Below are 15,841 nucleotides of genomic sequence, written 5' to 3' on the forward strand. Positions count from 1 at the left end.
GTTTTTGTTATTTGTAACTATAAACCAAATGCAAATTTCAAGACTCCTGCGTTACTAAAGGTTATATTTTACGTTCGCCCTCGATTTACGTCACAGCTGGCCATTGCTTGTGCTCGAGGCGTCCGCACCCTAGTAACGATAACGTATCTTGATAAATTGATAAGGAACGAAAAAAACGCTTGTTAAAATAAAATCTGGTAGGTAAGTGTTTAGATTTATATATATTTATAATATCTTAATAAAACGGCACCAAAATATCACTTTGGTTTACGCGAAGAAAAAAAGTTACACTCCATATTTATAAATTGATATCAAATTGGATACAACCTTTTATAGGCAATGTATATTAAAATGATATATCCTCATAGCAATTGATGCATATAAATCATAATATGATTACGCTATGTACTTACCCACATGTTTTTTTTCGTTTAATTTAAAAAATGTGTAGGTAAAATCACTTAAAAAATTCAATTTTTTTAAGAGAAATTTATATTTATGTTTTTATTGACATTTCTTGGTGGAACTGCATTTTATAGAATAAAATAACAACTATGTAGTTTTTTCCACATGAATTTATTTAACTAGCGATTATGAAATTATACTTAAAACCTTTACCGTTGCTTACATGTTATTATTATTATACAATACTTAAACTCGTTCAATTTAAATTCAATTTGTCAGATAAAAAAATAAAATCACGGCATTACACAACAAGACAGGCCTTGTTGTGTGTGTTGTATATTACATAGTATTTTGTCTAGCCTCACACCAGTCTGATGATGTCGGTTACGACGAAACTCGGTCGCTGGTCAAATAAAATTCGGGTGGAAAAAACTACATACTTAGTTCTAATTTTATTCTAAGACATTTATATGTATTGATTATATGATTATATGTATAACCCACTCCTTACCATCCATTGTTTACTTTGTGTAATACCACTTTTTTAAACACTTATTTGTGACTACCGGTTTCGGAAAATCATTCCATCATCAGGTCATTAAAATTAAAATTAAATTATTACGATTTGACATTTGTATAAAAATAAAAATAAATTATACAAATATATTATAAAATTATTTCTTAAAAAAATATATTTTTATACAAATGTCAAATCATAATAATTTTATTTTAATTTTAATAACGTGATGATGGAATGATTTTCCGAAACCGGTAGTCACAAATAAGTGTTTAAAAAAAGTGTTATTACACAAGGTAAACAATGGATGGTAAGGAGAGTGTTTAATTACCATGCCACGAAGTTATCAATGCTTTTAATATACAAAATATATGTATAACCAGTCTGACGATGTTGGTTACGACGAAACCCAGTTGGTGGTCAAATAAAATTCGTGCGGAAAAAATTACATAGTTATTATTTTATTCCATAAATTTATATGTTTAGTAAAAAATCGATATGAAGACGATAAATCAATTGATATATTCTTATATTCGATTTCATATCAGACAAAAATTCGATAAATATTAAGATTCAAATTAATAACTGACTTATAAAAGAAATATCGAAAATCGAGACCGAATTTCTCCATCTACTTTGTTATAAAAACTAATACAGTTGCCTCATTACCTCGTTTACAAACTGTAATCAACAATAAATCATTGAAAAGAAATTGTACTACTACTACTACCATCACGCCGTTTCCCCGCAGGGGTAGCCAGAGAGGATGGAACGCCACACTCTTCTGTCCTGACATACACTCCTAGCCTCCTTCACATCCATACATCTAGTCATACATGCCCTCCGATTACGCAGACTTTTGACACCGCCAGATTTTAGGTTCCGATTGATCTGATCGTGCCAAGTCTTTTTCGGTCGTCCACGTTCTGTTTTCCCTCTCACATTCGCCACATATATTTTCTTAGTCATTGAAATACAACAAAAAAAAATTAGAAATGTAGAAGGTATCATAAATTGTTTGTTTATCAAAAATAAAATATTATTATACATAAATTGGATTATTTTTGGTGATATCTGGCATAATTTATATCTATAAAGTATTTTTGTAAATAATAAAAACACAAATACTTATATTTCACTTTTAATATATTTTTTTAAAATCTTCGATTAAAATCTCAAATTTTATTTGTGTATACGACGATATTATTGAATTAGAATTCAAAAATAAATCAAGCAGTGTTAAGAAAAAGCAATTAGATGTCCACCAACGCGTGCGGAGATTTTCGATTAGAATTCCTGAATGAAGCTGAAATGTCAATTTATTTATATTATATATAATATATGCATTACAGGAATTTGAATCTTGGCTGGTGATTCACTGTGGCTTGTCGTACCCACGTAGGCTCGGAGCATTGTTATGTTATTGTGATTCGTGATTGGCGAGAGGGCGTCTTGTCGCGGTCGGAAATCTATCACCTTTGCACATATATTGTTATAAAGGTGTTTTTTTTTTAAGAATATACAAATTCAAATTTCCCGCAATAAATTGATGGTGGCCGTGTGGCATGTTGCGCCCTCTTGTTGAAATCACAGCTCTGTCACGTCAATCCCACACAAGTGAGGTACGAAGAAGTCAGTAATCTCTTTTTCAACGCAAAATTTTGTTCACCGATGATACACATTTTTGGTTGAATGGCTTTGTCAATAAGCAGAATTGCAGAATTGAAAGTCACTGTTTGGTGTGCTTTATGGGCAGGCGGAATCATTATCCCATATTTTTTTAAAGACGATGTGCCAGAATGTTACGGTCAATGGAGAGCGCTACACATCCATGACTATTGACTTATTCGCACTTCAGATGAATGGCATTAATGCAGCAGAGCTGTAGTGTCAACAAGATGGCGCAACATGCCACACGGCGGGTGCCACCATCAATTCATTGCGGGAAATTTGAATTCGTATACCTCTAAAAAAAACACCCTATATAAGAATTTACACGAAACCTTGACAATGTGTATGCAACGGCTGTAATATGCGTTCATATGCAGAATTGTGGCATATGAAATATTATTTATTAATTACTGGACAATTTTTCGTCACGAAAAAGCGCTAAGAGTGTGAAAATTGAAGAATTTAAGGAGCATATCAGGCAAGAGTCTACGAGATAGAATAAGGAACACCAGGATAAGAGAAATATGCGAGATCGATGGCCATTTTATTGTTATCGATTTCGCATATCACGAAAGCGTAGTGGTAAGCACGTTTGGCTACAGTAGAGAAGGGTGAAAATAAATTTATTTTCAAAGACTGGTACAAGAAGCATAAGGCTGATCACCCCGACTTCGTGCAATTAACGATCAAGAATGCATCGGTACGATGGAGTGCCCTATGCACCATTTGCTGTGGATAATGTTTATAAGAATAAAATGAATTGGTCGTTTTTAATATGAGTATTATAGGAGTATACTATGAAAATAATTAAAACATTAAATAAACGCGAACGCAAGATGTTAATTTTTGAGACTTTGCATTACCTAATTATGTAGGTACTTGAGAATGTACCTAATCCGGAAAAAAAGTAATGGAGTTTATCAGGTTACACCATCAACAATGCGAATGCCAAAGTAATAGAACTAAGTACTTTGTACGATATTGTTCGCAATCGGAGTTAAAAGCAATTACAACTTCAAAACAAACAAACCACATGAAAATTATCTCTGCTCCCCCATTCTAAAAACAATTACTAAACTCAGTAGGGGTAAATAACTTGCAGGAACAAACTAGAGCTTGCCACGAACGTACTACACCCGCTGCAGTGCCAAACATGCTGTGAGTGAAGGGTGGATTTTTTTAAAATGGAAGTTGCATTTATTATTTACCTTTACTTATTATGTACAAAGTTTATAGATCATAAAGTGGATATTTGTTTTTTTTTAACCGCCCTACATATACGAACGTACGTGATACGCGCGGTGTCTTCACCATTCCGCGTTAAACCGTATGACCTACGCGCACCAGAAAAGATATCTGATCCAAAAATATTTAATGCGTACCGGATACACTGAAAATTTTTTGTCAGGTTTCATACCTGACAATATTTTGTGACAAAAACTTTGTGATTTTTTTTTGCTTGTTTATGAAAATATAACTGTAAATGACCCGAGAGTAGGGTGGTTAAATTAAAAAATATGTTTTGTTTTAATCTGTGTTGGGAAAAGGAGGTATAATCTAGTGTTGGCCAATCGGGAACTTCTCAGCATTTGCTCATTGCCGGGAGAAAACTACGTAAAACTCCTCAGGAGATGCTGGACTGTTGATTGTTGTTAACAGGCCTTCCGTTCCACTAGATTTTTGTAGTGGGTTTAGAGGATTTGGCATTTTGTGTCCTAGCTTGGTTTATGCCCAGACTTCCATATAAGTATGTACATACATGTTTCATATCTGGTTGAGACAGCATTTTTTTTTGTTTTTTCTGAAATTGCTCAGATACTGAGAACACTGCAGTGTGATAGAAATTCGTGTAAATTTGGTAGAAACCATTCAACCATTTTAATATTAAAAAATGTAAAAATTCACTAGTTACCGTTTGCGTCGGTTGGATGAATTTGTTGAAAAGTATTTCCAATATCATTTTTATAGCTTCCCGTCACTCTTGCAAATGATTTGAGCGTTTATCGAATTCGACAGTATCGTAAAGATTAATGTTGGGTGTTAGAAAGTAATTTTTCTATCGGATTCTCGCGTATTTGTACGTCTCCGATCGAAAATATCGACGATTCGATGGCTGTCAGAATCCCAATTGGAAAATAAAGTGCATCGATTACTGGATTTGCAATTATAAAGAAGAAATATCGGGATTTGGCATCAGAATCAACGGCGCATATCAAATCTTCAACAAAAAATTATATCGGCGTCTATATTCTTACTGTGGGTACTATGTTAATTGATTTGGAAGTAATATGTAAAATCTATTTTATACGAAATGTATTAATTAGTGTCAATAGTTTGTTCACAACATTTTGACTATATCTAAATACTTGTTCATAAATCAAGGTTTCTTCTACTAAGGATTTTTTGACATCTGAACAAAGATGAAGAAGAATAATCTGCATAAAAAAAATTAAATCCTGTTTTCAGGCGTTTCCAATGCGTTGCCAATACGATAAAAAAACTGTTTTTATAAACATATTTTTACCTGTTACAGTAAAAACAGTTGTCACAGGTACTGTACTATATAAAAATACGTGCGTATTCAAATTCAACATTGTGTCAAAATTTCAAACAAACCGGTGAATAACTTAGGTGATTTAAGATTTTGAACAAACGAATAATAATATTTTAATTAATATAGATTATTTGAATCGAAAACATGCGCCTTTAAAATAAAACCAAAAAAATTAAAACGGTATTACCGATTAAAAAAAAAATCTCATTGACTTTTTGCTCGGTAGATAAATATAAGATAAAAACTGAGAATTTCATTATACAAATTTATTAATAATCTCACAAGCGAAGTAGTGAATTGGAGATAATGGGAAACAATGAGCGATGTAATATTGTGTTAACTAATACATTAAAACAATAATAACAGGTGTATTCCGGAAGCAAATATGTAATTTAGTTCACGTAATCGAGTGATTAGGAGAAAATACGACAGAAACTAGCAAATAATTAACCTGCATAATCCGCTTTGCAAAACATCTATTGCAGGGTGTCTTCGGTAGCGTAATGAGAGCCGTTCCAGTGATTCTGTCATTACTGTGAGACTGGCAGAACGAATGAATGGTTGCCATTGCCATTTGAAAACAGTAAGCCGGATTGAAGACTTTCACACAGGATGGCTCATTCGCCTTGCACTGATAACCATTCATTACACCAGCAAGCCTGAAGACACGAGGTGACAGGTTATTACAAAGGAGTGATGCAGTCAACGATTAGATATTATCGCGTGCGACAAGCAAATATTATCTTCATATTATTTTTTGACATCTCATCAAAGATGAAGAAGAATATGGAAGTCTGGGCATTTACGGGACTGACGACCGTAACAGGCTGGTTTAAGTGGTCACTTTACACACGTGTAACATTCACCAATTCTACCCAGCCTATGACGGTCGTCAGCTCCGTAAATACCCAGACTTTCATATTTGATGAGATGTCCAAAAATAATATTATTATCTATCATTACAACCCTAACTGTACACCACATCATTTTCCTTTATTTTCTCTTCATCTAAGTATCTTCACGTATTTTACGTATTCGATTACAACGTTGCGTTCAAAGCAATTTGGCGAAAAACTTTAGGAGATTTAAGATTTTGAACAGACGAATATGTACATTTTTATTCATAAAGATGACTGGACTATGTATCATACAGGTATGTTATCACTATACTGTCACTGACCATATAATTATATAGACATGTAATGAATAAATAAATAATTAAAGTTATGTCTCGCATAACGAATTCTGCGCACAAAAAACCTTATATTCGTCCATTACGTGACCAAACACCAAGAAGAACTGACAACTGAAGAGCTCCAAGCACATCTAGTCTAGCAACACGATGAAGCTCAAAGGGAAACTTCATCTGACGAGGGGGCAAAATGAAATCAACCAATCTCAACTGCTATCATCAAGGACATCCTGGTCAAATGGGGAGAGGTTGGGGAGTTTTCCAACATTCACTATCCAAACTCAGCTGAGGCCAACAGGATCAACCATCTCTACAATGACACCCTTGCCCGCTATTTCCGGCAGGTGTCGAAGAAGAGGGAGAAACAGACAACCTTGCAAAAGTTTTTCAAAAATCCAGCAGCCAGTGAACAAAGGATGGAACAAGAGGAGGTGTTTCAAACGGCGCAGGACCGCGAATCTTTTGCCAGAGTGATCGCCAGCGTTAGGATGACCTGACAAGACACATGAAGAAGAATATTGATATGGGAAAACGTGTTTCAAATAACGAACTTGCTCCGGGAACGAATTAAGTACGTTACGCGAGGCATCACCGTAAATTGGGTTATAAAAATGTAATTTATTGGTGAAATTTCATATTTGTATAGTGCGTTGACCAGTCATAACTGGGCAATAATGTATGGATATGAGAAACAAATTAGTAATGGATTTATGCCGTAAGAAAGTGTTCGTGATATGCACAATTCTAAAGGAAATTTGGCCAATACGAGACGGTACTTCAATTAATATGCAATTATGCCTGAAAGGCTTACATCGCTTTTACAAAAACCGCAAATTTGAAAGCAGTTTATGAATGGAAAATACTGTTCTTATAACATTCATTTAATAATTATTCTTCGAGTCTCGTTAAAAATTATTTTTTTATTTATATTTCATCATACACATAATTTCAAATTACGCACTGAGTTTTCCCGTGCCGAGAGCACATTTTACAATACTTATTTATAAAATTTTATAAAAGAAAATGTTTATGACACGCAATCAAATACGACATGGCTGAATAATGCGATCTATTTCAGATCTACCCACCTCCAATATCCATTTGGGAATGGTTCATTTATACTTTCTTTTTTTAAATGACTTTATGGATAATGGAAGCATGTAGTAAAACTTCATTGCGTAATAACCTAAGTTCTTTTGACCAAAAAAGATATGTATTTTGGATCTTGTAGTTCTATACTTATATGTTTCTATAAAGTGTGTTAATTCGATTTTAATTTCACTTAATTAATTTGCACTATACTATACAATACACAGATTTGGGAATCGTACAATTTGCCATTTGCTTGTATAATATAATCGACTTTTAAAAGCTTGCAGGAGTACGTTATATATTTTTTTATTGAACACAGATGAAGAAGAATATTTACAACATTTTGAGTGTGTCCAAACACTTGTTCACAAAATCTGGATTATCTCCAATTAAAGTATTTTCATATAATTTTTTGACATCTCGTCAAAGATGAAGAAGGATATGGAAGTCTGGGCATTTACGGGGCAGATGACCGTCATAGGCTGGTTTAAGTGATCACTTTACACACGTGTAACATTCACCAATTCTACCCATTATTGACAACCACACTACTCAAATTCTTGGAAGTTCTATATATATTAACCAATTTAGAAACCTTGTTCTTGAATCACTAGAACTTCACTAGAGACATCTATTGGTGAGAATATATATATATATATATATATATATATATATATATATATATATATATATATATATATATATATAGAACTTTCAAGAATTTGAGTAGTGTGGTTGTCAATAATGGGTAGAATTGGTGAATGTTACACGTGTGTAAAGTGATCACTTAAACCAGCCTATGACGGTCGTCAGTCTCGTAAATGCCCAGACTTCCATATTCTTCTTCATCTTTGACGAGATGTCAAAAAAAAAATAATAATATTATGAAGAATATAGTAAGTCTAAATATTCACAGGGATTATGACCTGTCATATGCTGATATCTTAAACATATTCTTCTACATCTATGTTGAGATATTAATATATTTTGAGATATTTTATAAACTTTTACGGATGGAGATAAATATATTTTATTTGAGAATTTTTTTATTCAAAGTGGTCCTGCATTAACACAGATAAATGGTTACGTAATCAAATAAGTCGACTGGGCTTATTGCTTTTTGATAAGCCTATATTTAATATGAAACCAAATGTGTTTACTTGCTTCTACTATAGTTCAGATAACAGTCGACCCCACGGATGACCTTTATCTTATTAGAGGTGCATCGAGATGGAAGTCAGATTTGTACAAATACTTGTTCACAAATCTGTCCAATAAGGAGTTATTTTGTAAAAAAAAGAGAGGATGGAACGCCACACTCTTCTGTCTTGACATACACTCAAGCTTCCTTCACGTACGTCTAGTCATACATGCCCTCCGATGACGTAGATTTTTGACACCACCAGGTTTTAGGTTCCGATTGTGTCAAGTTTTTTTCGGCCGTCCTCGTTCTGTTCTCCCGTTTACATTCGCCAAATATACTTTATTAGTCATTCTATCGTTATCCATTCGCTCCACCCATTCATACATACATATGAAGACACTTTAAACAAAATTTCGTTTTTTAGTATTATAAGATATCTATATGTTATCGTGTATAAATAATTATGTTTAATATTTTGACATCTCAATAGAATTGAAGGAGGATGTGGAAGTGTGGGTATTTACAGGGCTTAAGGATAAAGTTGTCTTAAAAAAAATAAATATTAATATATGGATAAAGTGGGCTTAAGGATAAAGTTGTCTTAAACAAAAATTGTCATGAATATGCTACTAGACAAAAGGATAAAATAAGACTACCATTATTGAAAAGAGCTGAGTCGCAAAATTGCTTGATGTATAAGGGTTTAAAAATGTATGATGAGATGCCTGAATGTATGAAGAATGAAAAGTGTCTGAAAGAATTTAAAAATAAATGTCTAAGTTACTGTAAGGAAATGTAAATATATAAAGATGATGTAAATGTATATAATAGTTTATATTAGTTTTAATATAAGCTAACTTAAGAAATAAATAAAAAAAAAAAAAAAAAAAGGATGGTCTCTGCTAAATAAAAACTTTCTCGAACCAGCATATATAACTCTTGTGAACTCATATCGCACACTCCTTTAAAGAACGTCATAAATAAAAAAAAACTAGAGTTTTCAGGAGAACGCTTTTAAAGTTTAAAAATATAATACAATGTTTTAAAAATAAATATGAAGCCACTTACTGAACTATTTACTGTGCAACAGATCTTTTTAGGTAAAACCTGAAGGTTTTTTCTCCATTTGAAAAATATTAAGCATATTTAAAAAAAAATAATTAAACAATACCATTTCTTCAAAATGCAAAAACAATACTTTCTGCCCTGTAGCTGGTAAATATTAAGTTAAAAATATGTATTTTTGCTGGGATAAAGTACATTTTCTAGGCATTCCGAAAACATGCACAACTGAAAATTGACGATTTTTGATTTATGACGTTCTTGAAAGGAGTGAGCGATATGTACAGCGTCATTAATAATGTGTTAATACTTTTTTTGGAAAATGAAAAATTAACTCTTTAATAGAGAAAACCCAGATTTGTGAACAAGTATTTGAATACAGTCAAAATATTGTCAATAAAAATAACTGATCAAATTATAAGCTGCTTAAAAAAAAATCATATTTTCAGGCTTTTCTCAGTACGTAAAAATAATCCGGGGTTCGGATCTTGCATACATCCAAATACAATGGTCTCTGCTAAAAGCATTCTCAATCCAACACAGATGGCTGTTGTGAACTCATGTGTACTGTGTCATGGGATTAATGATATATCTAGGAGATCCAAAAAAATGAGTAGTGTGGTTGTCTATCATGGGTAAAATGGTGAATGTTGTAAATGTGTAAAATGATCACTTAACCAGCATATGACAGGTTATAAGCCCCGTAAATACCCAGACTTTTTATTCCTCATCTATCAACATATATCTTTGATATTTATTCAAGTTTTATCGAGTTTTTTTTCACTTCAATATTTATTCAATATTACCTTGGACTGCTACCTGAAGCGAAGGGCTGATCACCTTTCCTTCGTGTAACGATCAATATAAAACTGTGTTTATATGATGCAGTACCCTATGCACCATTGGGGTGCGGAAAAAGTTAGAAATGTTGAGATATCAATATAAAAATATTCCAATTTTCGGCGGCGTCAACATCATACCAGTACATTTTAGGCGCCGCTGTGGGGGCCACCTCGGACGGTGAGTCACGCCACGCGTCGTGTGGCAACGCTCGTACGACGCTCGGCTCGTGCGACACTCGGAGCACTAGACACCGCACTCGCGACACACCGCACGCCGGCGACACAATACACTGTCGGACAGTCGGAGAACGGGGAGCCGACTGACGATGGAAGTGGCCGACTGCAGACTGCAGACCGAGTGGGGTGGCAGACCACAAGTCCACAAGTGAAGGTGCACTAAGTGGAGCTCGACTTGCATCTGTTTTGCTCGATTCGGTATTTAACGTGCGGAATTCGAGATTCGTCTTGTTTATCATACACCTAAGTAACTTCACTGCTAACTTAGAATCAATGAAATGTATAAACTCACGCCTCTAGCGAGATAGCGAGTGTTTTTGTCTAGAATTTTCACTCATGAATTACATGAAATTATAGTAACTTTAAACATAAAGAGTAAATCCACTCACAAGTAGGCATAGGCTATGAAACTTATAAAGTTGAAGCCTGAGTAGGGACATGATAAACGGTGTTGCATAAGCCATAGCTAGATTTCAGAGTCACTTAGACGTTAAGTAATTTTTAAAAAATCGTCTTTTCTTAATAATAAAAATAAAAATAATAATGGATACCTTGTATAGTGGCGTTTTCGTGATAAATCGTCTCAAGGGTGCTTTTTATATATACTTAAATAATTTTATTTTAACATCTCATCAAAGATGAATAAGAATATGGAAGTCTGAGCATTTAAGGGGCTTACGACCGTCACAGGCTGGTTTAAGTGATCTCTAGTGAAGTTCTAGTGAGTCAAGAATAATGTTTCAAAGTTGGTTCACATATATAGAATTTCCAAGAATTTGAGTAGTGTGGTTGTCAATAATGGGTAGAATTGGTGAATGTTACACGTGTGTAAAGTGATCGCTAATCCAGCCTATGACGGTCGTCAGCCCCGTAAATGCCCAGACTTCCATATTCTTCATCTTTGATGAGATGTCAAAAAAATGAAAATAAAGTATTTGGACACACTCAAAATTTTGTGATTTTTTAAAATTACCTAACGTCCAAGTACTCTGAAATCTAGCTACGGCTTATGCAACACCGCTTATCATGACCCTACTCAGGCTTCAACTTTTTAAGTTTTATAGCCTATGCCTACTCGTGAGTGGATTTCCTCTCTATGTTTAAAGTTACTATAATTTCATGTGATTCATGAGTGAAAATTCTAGGCAAAAACACTCGCTCAAGGGTGCTTTAAAATGTCATTTTAACATTCAAAATATAGGTAAATATTTTTTTTGGTATCAATATATCATATAAAAGTTTGATTTAATTCATATCAATCGAATAATTTAACCAATAGTTTAATTAATTCCTCGATTTCAGTAAATTCTTGTTATTGTTTTTTTTTCCTTTCTATATTTCCTGTCATATTCGTCCTTAGCGAGCTGGCACTGTATTTATTACATGTATTTACTATAAAGAAAATACCCTGATTTAGAATAATTATAATGGGAGGCTAACCAAAGGTGCAATTAATGAACTTATTAGTTTTTTTATTTGGCAGTCACCCGGTGAGAGGATGTTTTTTGCTGCTAATTTCAAGTCTTATTTTTATTTAATAATAATAATAAATCCCTTACCGCACCCCAATGGTGCATAGGGCACTGTTTCATATAAACGCAGTGTTATCTCGATCGATTACACATGAAGGAAAGGTGATCAGCCCTCCACTTCAGGTACCAGTCCAGTGTAATATTGAATAAATATTAGAGTGAAAAAAAAATCACTTATATTTATTAAACCCCCCTGGGAATCGAACCGGGACCTCCAGAACGGTAGCCGAGCATGCTAACCATTACACTACGGAGGCGGACTTATTTTTTATTTACAAACAAAATAATAATAACAATTAATTATTGAAAAAATCATAATTCAAATGCGTTTGGCTTTATCATTTTAGAAATTATGACCACAATTCTAGAATTAGATGTGATAAAGAGTAACACAAAATTGTTGTATACAAGAAAAATCTAATAACATATTTGGCTCATATTTCCCTCGATTTACGTCACAGATGGCCACTGCTTTTGCTACGAGGGTCCGCACCCCAATTATTACGGATTCGTTTTCGAACGAATAATATTTTTAGTGCCAGTAGTACGTTTCGTTTTGCACGAAGTGTATTTATACTGCACACTCCATCTCAGGGTTTGGAATACAAAATATTCCAAATAACACATTACTAGGACAGTAGTCGGCAAACTTATTAGCCAAAGACCCAAGTATGAACCCAAAACTTTTATTGAGAGCAAAATCTGTTCGCAATTCTAGTAAACCTTCATTACAATTTCAGACCTTTATTAAATCACTGGTACCCTCAATTGATTTCAACTCAATAAGGAATTTATTCATTGGTGAATTTATTTGTTGAAAAAAAGGTATCCATAAGAACACTACTTATTCAAATAATGTCCCTGCATCTCCGTTGAAAGTTTAATCAAGTTAGGCTTTGTCGTCATTTTTAGCACGTTTCCAGATTCTCGTTAATAAAGACGATTTCTCAGCATACTTTTAACAAGGTTCATGATCAAAAAAAGATCGTCCGCGTGTATACCTAAAGTTGAACAGCCTTCCCGCGGACATTTGTACCAGAACCGCACTTATGTAAGAGGTCACTTTGCCGACACATTCATTCAGTTTTTCATTCAAACCCTCATCCGCACCCGATGGTGCATAGGGCACTACATCATATAAACGCAGTGTTATCTTGATCGTTAACTTACGAAGGAAAGGTGATCAGCCCTCCGCTTAAGATCCAAGGTAATATCGAATAAATATTAGAATGAAAAAATCACTTATATTTATTTGATGCCCCCTACCTGGGAATCGAAACCCGGGACCTCCAGTAAGGTATTCGAGCGTGTTGACCGTTACACTACGGAGTCGGAGTATGGTCTAGGAAAATTGACGTATAAATATAATGGTACGTTATTATAATACAAGCACGAAATCTGTTGTGAAACCAATTTGGGTATCGCGGTTCAGTCGTGTTGAAATCGTGCACAGGAGACGAGCGATTTCTCTCCGACGATGGGAGATGTGTTGTGTAGAAACATGACTGATAATTAAATGTGTATTCACGTCCATTTAGAGAAATGTAATGATAATGATTAGGAATTAGGCATTATATCGTATGGTTTCTCGAGCCCGCGCTCCACATAGCTTCCCAAGCGATGTGTGCTCCACTTTCCTCGAACTCCCAACATTTAAACTGCCGATTCCAAAAGCAAAACGAATTTTTTTATATCTTTTCATTTCGCTCACTCCTTTCAAGAACGTCATAAATAAAAAAACTTGATTTTTCAGGAGAACGTTTTTAAAGTTTATGAATATAACACAATGTATTAAAAATAAATATCAAGCCACTTATTGAACTTTTACTGTGCAACAGATCTTTTTAGGTAAAACCTGAAGGTTTTTTCTCCATTTGAAAAATATTTAGTATAATTACAAAAAATATTTATACAATACCTTTTCTTCAAAATACAAAAACAACATTTTCTGCCCTGTAGTGGGTAAATATTAAGTTTAAAAATATGCCTCTTTTGCTGGGATATGGTACATTTTCTGGGCATTACGAAAACATGCACAACTGAAAATTGACGATTTTTGATTTATGACGTTCTTGAAAGGAGTGAGCGATTTGTTTATTTTAAATATGCTTCTTACCTTGTGTTTTCTCATTTATTTCTTTTAAATATGCTTCTTGTGCCTATTTATTATACCTGTTTATTGTTTTTATATTTTGCCATGTATTAGTATTAGTTTTGGTTATTTAAAAAAATATATTTTGTTACTTTATTATTTGTGTTCCAGTCTTGTTAACCTTAATCCCATGTCCCAAAATGAGAAATAGAAATTACTCATCGGGAATATTATATGTATTTATGATTTATGTATGTAATATGTTTTGAAATAAATAAAATAAATAAATATTAACAGATTCACTGCGTACGGAATAATGTCATACAGATAAATTCAAATTCGTGAATTTTTTGAAAACCGATAAATTTGTTCAAAATCAAATTCTACTTTCTATTTAAACATCGTAAATAAAACACTCTCGTTATCATTCATCGTTCACTTTGTGTAATACCACTTTAATAAACAATAATTCGTGACTACCGATTTCGGAATAATCATGCCATCATCGGGTCATTAAATGAAATTGATACGGTCTGACATTTATACAAAAATAAAATTTTGAAAAAGAGAAGACAAATTAATTACGAAATACCTGTAATCCTGCAGCGCAGATTTATTTATTTAGAAATTTAACATAATATTAACATAAATATATTTAGAATAATAAATAACAAATACAGGTAATTGTAACATTCCAATTACAAAATTTCACAAATGTTAAATGAGTTAAAAGTAAACAGCAAGAATAAAATATAGCAAAAGTTAAGAAAATCAATAGGCAGACTTAATTTAGAGTTAGAGTAAAAAAAATAATAAAAAAACATTAACAGTTATAAGACGTACAAGTTGAGAAGAGCTATAAAGTAAAAATTAGTGCTTATAAGGCAACAGAAAAAAAACAGTAAACACTTAAAACAGAAAACATACGCAACAGATACGTAGCTATTCATATATTAATACGTAGTACCTATCAATATATAAATATCTCCTATGCGAACAAACCCAGCGCTGTAAACAAAAATTTGGACACACTTAAAGTATTGTCGTATTTCTCATCTTATATGTAACTTTATTATATTTAACTTTATGTCTGCCTCCGTAGTGTAATGGTCAGCACGCTCGGCTACCGTTCTGTAGGTCCCGGGTTCGATTCCCAGGGGGGTTCAAATAAATATAAGTGATTTTCCACTGTAATATTTATTCACTATTACCCTGGACTGGTACCTGAAGCGGAGGGCTGATCACCTTTCGTTCATGTGTAAAAACGATCAACATAACACTGCGTTATATGACGCAGTGCCCTATGCACCATTTGGGTGCGGATAAGGGTTTTATTATTGTATGTAACTTTTCAGATATTCTGGAAAACAAATAAATTGAGTCGATATTATGCCACTCTGCTATAAAGTAACTTGTGAGCACGAACCATAATGGGAATGGTAGAATATGGCTATCCAGTTATATCACACGAATTTTGGACACGCGCGCTGCGCGGAACTTG

The 15,841-nt window shown here is 33.4% G+C and overlaps 1 protein-coding gene across 1 annotated transcript in view; it reads right to left on the reverse strand.

Annotated features, from left to right (window-relative positions):
- The window catches only part of LOC148311398 (uncharacterized), an 86,420-nt gene extending 75,598 nt beyond the window's left edge, over positions 1 to 10,822 (reverse strand). The window contains exon 1 of the mRNA XM_088256669.1: positions 10,624 to 10,822. The gene's annotated coding sequence lies outside the window, so the exon portion shown is untranslated. The remainder of the gene's footprint in view (positions 1 to 10,623) is intronic.
- Positions 10,823 to 15,841: the final 5,019 nt, after the last annotated feature.

The sequence above is a fragment of the Brachycentrus maculatus genome, unplaced genomic scaffold (assembly GCF_059751285.1).
Source record: "Brachycentrus maculatus isolate JH-2025_06_01 unplaced genomic scaffold, ASM5975128v1 h1tg000065l, whole genome shotgun sequence".
NCBI lineage: Eukaryota > Metazoa > Arthropoda > Insecta > Trichoptera > Brachycentridae > Brachycentrus > Brachycentrus maculatus.